Consider the following 6,963-nt stretch of genomic DNA (forward strand, 5'->3'; position numbering starts at 1 on the left):
CAAGGTGACCCACTATCATCCTATATTTTTATCATATGTGCTGAAATCCTATCGACAAACCTGGGAAACCTCCAAAGCCAAAAATTAGTTCCAGGACTTAATATATCACAGAAAGCACCTCCCATAATTCATCTAATGTTTGCGGATGATCTTCTGATTACGTATAAAGCGTCAGATCGGAGTAATCAACACCTTAAAACCAGTAATCATCCATCACCCTAATTTAGACCCAATCAAAATAAATGATCTTCAGCATTTTTTTAAAATGCCAACCACTTCAAAACCTCCAACCTATCTAGGCATACAGTTTAAACAGGGAAGAGCAGCAAACCGACCTTTCACTCCCCTTCTACAAAGACTAGCTAGAAAAGCAAAAGGATGGATGACAAAATGCCTAACGCCAGCAGGAAGACTCGTTCTCATCAAAACCTCCCTAACACCAACCTCCAGTCACATAATGCAAACACAAAACCTACCCAAAAATATACACAAACAAATAGATCGTATAACCAGGAATTTTTTTTGGGGACACGACTCATCAACCAAAAAACTACACCCCATAGGATGGTATAAAGCAACAAAACCAATAACCGAAGGAGGATTGGGAATAAGGAAAAGCGCTGACCATAATAAAGCCCTTCTCATGAAGAGAATTTGGAATTTACATGAACAACCTAACTCTATATGCGGAAGTCTTTTCAGTGCAAAATAATTTAATGAACAACCAATTCTACAAGGAAACATCTCCATTCCATCCTCTTTCAGCCCTCAATGGAGACAACTTGCTTCAATTATCCCTACCATGCAAAATTTAGTATTCCATCGTATTGGAAATGGGTTATCAACACCAATAGAAGCAAATTGGATTCATCACTCCCCAAATCTAGATCCAACACATTATTACCCAATCAAAATGGTAGCGGATATCATCGACCCTTTCTCCCACTCCTGGAATCATGAAAAATTGAGCACCTTTCCAAATCAAACAATTCAAAAAATCATCAATATCCACCTTCCACAAAACAATACCCCAGATAAAATTATCTGTCCACACTCAAAATCAGAAAGCTACACCACATCTTCAGGATACAAATGTCTAACCCATGGTCAACCAACCCACACACCTTTAGAACCTACCAAATTCTTATGGACTTTACCATGTCCACCAAAAATTCGGCTTTTCTTGTGGAAAGCCATCAATGAAGGTTTACCAACCTTTTCTCTCTTACATCGAATCCATTTGACCAACTCATACATATGTCCAAGATGCAATTCTGATAAGGAACTAGCAAGCCACCTTTTAATTCACTGTGCAACAGCCGCTACTTCCTGGAACAACTTATTCAATCAACTTACAAATACACCAAACACCATCCATACCCATACTTTCACCTTAACTCCACAAACAACTATATCTCAAATCCTACAACATCCAACATGAACTGCGACAATCTCCTCCTTTTGTTTTCTATTCTGGACCCTATGGCTATCCAGAAATGATCTAATTTACCAACGAAAACAAACAACATCAGAAGAAATACTAGCCTGGGCACAAAAACTACAACAAGAATATTCCTGGGCACAGCGAGCTTCACCACCAATCATATCAGGAGCTACACCAATAGTCAACCACACAATAACTGATAAAAGGATGACAACAATATTGGTAGGTTGGTCCGCTCCAAATACCAACTGGATCAAAATTAACACATATGGAGCAGCCAGAGGCCACCCAGGATTTGCAAGGGCGGGTTTCGTCTGCAGAGACTCTGATGCACGAACAATAATAGCTTTGGCACAACCATTAGGAATTACTACGGCACTAACTGCAGAAACATGGGCCTTACTATTGGCTTCAAGAACAGCAACAGAGAGACAATGACCTAGAATTCTCTTTGAAACAGACTCGGAGAACCTCATGCGTCTCATCACAACAACTACAACACCACCGTGGTACATAGCAGAAATGATTAAAGAAATAAAAAACAGACTGAGGCAAATTCCGCAAGTCGCTATACAGCACAACTACAGAGAAGGAAATCAAGCACTGGCAAACCATGCAGCAGATGAAAGTCAAACAGGAAACTACTCAACCTAAATCTGGGACCAGGCAATCCCATCTTTTATTAGTCACATTTTATTTCAAGATTCTGTGGGTATCAAATACCCAAGACAAGTTGTAAACTAAATCATTTTATAATAAATATATGCTTCAAAAAAAAAAGGAGGTGAAATATATAAGGCACACAACAAAACGGGGAAAAAAAAGATAAAACAAAGGCAACAGCCTATGAGAATACATCTTAAACAATGGCAACAGCCTACAAGTATTAGACTACTGGCCACTTCTTTCCCTGATATCCACTTCTTCCTTCCTTCCCCAGTTTCGGGTTATCCAAAACAGGCTGCTTAAAATCTCATTTTCTTTTTTTCAAGTAAAGCAGTGATTTGAGTTCCTGTGAGTGTTTCTTTCTCCAGCAGAGCATTAGCTAGTGTATGGAGTTCCTTGTTGTGGGTAGTTAGAATTGTCTTCGCATTATTGTAAGCCCTGTCCAAGAATCCCTTCACCTCTTCTTCAATAAGAAGTCTAGTTTCAGTGCTCATACTCTTCCCATTATCATCGTAATTGTGAGCTACAAGCCCAACTGCTTTGCTCATTCCATATTTTGTGACCATTGCTCTTGCTAAAGACGTTGCTTGTTGGAGATCTGAAGATGCACCAGAAGTAACTTCATTTTCTCCAAATATAAATTCCTCGGCTACTCGCGCACCCATACAAACATCTAACCTAGCAAGCATTTGCTTGCGAGAAACGCTAGTCTCATCTTTGTCAGGCAACTGCGCTACCATCCCAAGAGATATTCCTCGTGGAACAATTGTTGTGAACTGGATGAGCTCCATCTGTATGGATGGCTACCAAAGCATGGACACCTTCATGGAATGCTGTTAGTTTTCATGATTCGTCAGAAATCACAGCTGATTTGCGTTCACTTCCCATCATAATCTTATCCTTCGCATATTCTAACTCAGTCATGCTCACTGCTTTAGGATCCTCCTTTGCTGCTTTGAGAGCTGCAACGTTTACCAAATTTGCAAGATCTGCGCCTGAGAATCCTGGTGTTCCTCTTGCAATGATACTTGGATCAACATCTTTTCCTTGGGGTACCTGTCAAATGGCATTCTTGGTGTATTAATGTTTCATGCATTTAAACACTAAAGGACTAAACAATCTGAAAGATTAACCGAGGGGTTTTATTAGTTCCCAATGCAGTAGAAAATTTTCAAAGATGAACTAATTTACCTTTGACATGTGAGATTCCAATATCTGTTTTCGTCCTTTATCTCTGGATTGGGCAAAACAACGGTCCTGTCGAAGCGTCCAGGTCTTACAAGTGCTTTATCCAAAAACTCGGGGAAGTTGGTTGCAGCGATAAAAATAATTCCATCATTTTGTTGAAATCCATCAAGCTCGACAAGAAACTGATTCAAGGTCGCGTTGGCATATTTAAAATCTCTGGGGTTACGCTGCCCACCAAATGAATCTATTTCATCAATGAAAATTATACATGGAGAACACTTCTTTGCAGCAACAAATAGATCCCTAACTCTCCTTGCTCCTACACCAATCCACTGTTCCTCAAATTCACTTAGGCTTTTGAAGAAGAATGGTACTCCAGCTTCTCCCGCAACGGTTCTTGCTAACATGGTTTTACCTGTCCCAGGTCACAAAGCAAAACACCCTTGGGGAGTTTAGCTCCTAGACTTGTGAACCGCTGAAACAATAAAAAGATATTGCTAAGAAAAATCAACATAATGAAGAACTTTAATTCGATCGGGAAAGGCTTTCATATACATACATGCGGAAATGTGAAACATCATGTTCACAGATCATAATTGGCGCAATTAGAGATACCGGGATCCTATGTTCCCTAGCTCGCTTAGGCGCCTAGCTAATAAAACGCCCAAGGCGCAAAACTGTGAGCAACTATTTTTTTCTATTTTTCTTCTGGGCGCCTAAAACGCCTAGGTGCTAGGCGAGGCAAGGCGACGCGCCAAGCGCCTGGCACAATTGCATGGCTGGGATCTATAATGACAAATATGTTATATTGTTTTTACCTCAGGATTGCGAAAATAGTGGATAATTTCTTCCAGCTCCGCTTTGGCCTCATCAACACCCTGAACATCACTAAATTTTGTACCGGACTCTGTGCTAGGAACCACTGGATCACTTGATACCAGAGATGAAAAAAAATGTGTAACGGGCTTCGTGCTAGGAGTAGGTTTAACCACTTTATGACTTGGTGATGTTCCCAGAGCTGAAAGAATAACAAATCAAAAGAAAACTTCAGATTTTGTCTAAACATCTTAAAAAGTTGTACTTGTTTTTGTTCAGTTGTATTCTTTGTAAACCATTAGTATAATATTTCAAAATGAAATTACCAGCTCCCAGACCAAGGATGCCAGCGATTGCTACAATAAAACCCAAAGAAATAGAAGATTTTCTTATTATGAAAAATTTGGTTACAAAATCTGTATTCCCTTAGATTAAATAGGAAGATGACTAAAAACATTAACTCAAAATAATATCTTTCCTAACTATTATATTTCCTAGCCATATAAACAATATATACATAAATATACAATATCTCCTAATACTCCCCCTCAAGTTGGAGCATGGAGATCGCGAATGCCCAACTTGCGAAGAAGTAGCTCAAACTGAGGACGACCCAAAGCTTTGATGAAAATGTCTGCAAGCTGAGCGGTTGTGCGAACATGAGAAGTAATAATAGCGCCATACTGAATTTGATCTCGTACATAATGACAATCAATCTCAATATGTTTTGTGCGTTCATGAAAAACAGGATTAACAGCAATATGAAGTGCGGATTGACTATCACAGTAAAGACGCATAGGCTAAGAGTGAATCACACCTAGAAATTTCAATAATGCCTTTAGCCACGTGAGTTCACTATAAGTATGATCCATAGAACGGTACTCGGCTTCAGTAGAAGAACGAGATACTGTGTGTTACTTCTTTGTCTTCCAAGATATAGGTGAGCCTCCAAAAAAATAAAATAACCAGTAAGCGAACGACGACTAAGTGGGCAGGAGGCCCAATCAGAATCACAATAAGCAGTAAGTTGGAGAGCATTATCCTTGCGTAAAACAATCCCTTGACCGGGATGGCCCTTTAGATTACGAAGAACTCGAAGAGCAGCTTCCCAATGAGATACCTGAGGAGACTGCATAAATTGAGCCAACACATGCACCGAGTAACACAATTCAGGGCGTGGAATGGTCAAATAAATCAAACGTCCAATAAGCCGACGATACTGAGATGAGTCAGAATAGACCATCATCTAGAGCTAGACGATGACGTTGATCAATGGGTGAAGAAGGTGGTTTGGCTCCAATAAGTCCAGTCTCAGACAGAATATCCAAGGTGTATTTCCGTTGAGATAAAAATAGACCATCATCTCCTCGAGACATTTCAATACCAAGAAAATACTTGAGATTGCCCAAATATTTCATATGAAATCAACGGCTTAAATATGCTTTAAAAGCAGTAATAGCAGCGGAATTATTCCCAGCAATAATTAAATCATCCACATAGACAAGTACATTAATTGAATTCTCACATCGTCGTAGGGTAAATAGAGAGTGATCAGCATTAGACTGTACAAATCCAAAAGCCTTAAGACCACCTGCAAGCTTAACAAATCAATTACGAGGAGCTTGACGAAGACCATACAAAGATTTACGGAGTCGACACACTTTACAAGGATATTTAGTCGACTATCCTGGACGAAGTTGCATATATACTTCCTCATCAAGATCCCCATGTAGAAAAGCATTATGAACATCCATTTGATGTAACTCCCAATCACGAGCAACTACGACTGCTAAAAATGTTCTAACAGAAACCATTTTAGCTACGAGAGCAAATGTTTCATGATAATCCACCCCTTCAACTTGTCTATTACCAAGAACAACCAAGCGAGCCTTGTACCGCTCGACACTACCATCAAAATTGTATTTAATTTTGTAAACCAAATTACAACCAATAGCTTTCTTCCCTGGCGGCAGATCAGTAATAGATAACATGTCATTCTTATCAAGAGCACCAATTTCCTTAGAAATAGCTAAGCGCCAAACCGGAAAGCGAACGGTTTCTGCATAACTCGTAGGTTCTTTAAGAGTAGTTATCGCTGCCAAAAAACGAGTATGGTTAGCAAAAATTTTTACACAAGACATGTAATTAGTTATGGGATAAGGCGTACTTGAGAACGAACGTTGAAGAATGGGAAATGGAGGAGACGGGTTCTATAGATTTGACAGTATTAACATATATAATCCTTTAACTAAGTATTAGGAACCCAAGACCGAACACTTCTTAGAACTGTTTTATCAGAAATGTCACTGATAGCAGCCTGTCTGTCGGTAGAAGGCAATAAAACTTTATCAGAAATATTGTCAGGTATGTGTGCACTGTCAGGCACCAAACCTGCATCATAAGACCCTCCTGCCAGTGAAGTGACTCCATCAGGTGAGTTAAAAACATCACCGTCTGACTCCGTCGGTGAAGGTACAACACATGGGACAGTATCATAATCACAATGTTCTGCACATGGGACAACATCAGAATTGACCTCCCTTGTCACGTTTTGTGATGGTATAACAGTGACCCTTGGACTTCCGTTAGAAGCAACCCCACCTGTCACGTTTTGAGAAGGTATAGTAGTCACTCTTGGACTTCCGTTAGAAATGACCCTACCTGTCACGTTTTGAGAAGGTGCAGTAGGGACGCTTGTAGTTCTTTCACCCGTGACATGTTGAATGTTAACAGTGTCTGAAATATTAACTTTATCATACGACAGTAAATCTGTCTGTGTTGCTATCTCATGAACCTGCTTATTCGGTCTTGTACAGTCTCCCGAAGCTGATATCCCTGCAGTTCTGCCA

The 6,963-nt window shown here is 39.8% G+C and overlaps 1 pseudogene; it reads right to left on the reverse strand.

Annotated features, from left to right (window-relative positions):
• Positions 1 to 2,409: 2,409 nt before the first annotated feature.
• On the reverse strand, positions 2,410 to 6,255 carry LOC113352890 (annotated as a pseudogene).
• Positions 6,256 to 6,963: the final 708 nt, after the last annotated feature.

The sequence above is a fragment of the Papaver somniferum genome, chromosome 2 (genome assembly GCF_003573695.1).
Source record: "Papaver somniferum cultivar HN1 chromosome 2, ASM357369v1, whole genome shotgun sequence".
Taxonomy (NCBI): domain Eukaryota; kingdom Viridiplantae; phylum Streptophyta; class Magnoliopsida; order Ranunculales; family Papaveraceae; genus Papaver; species Papaver somniferum.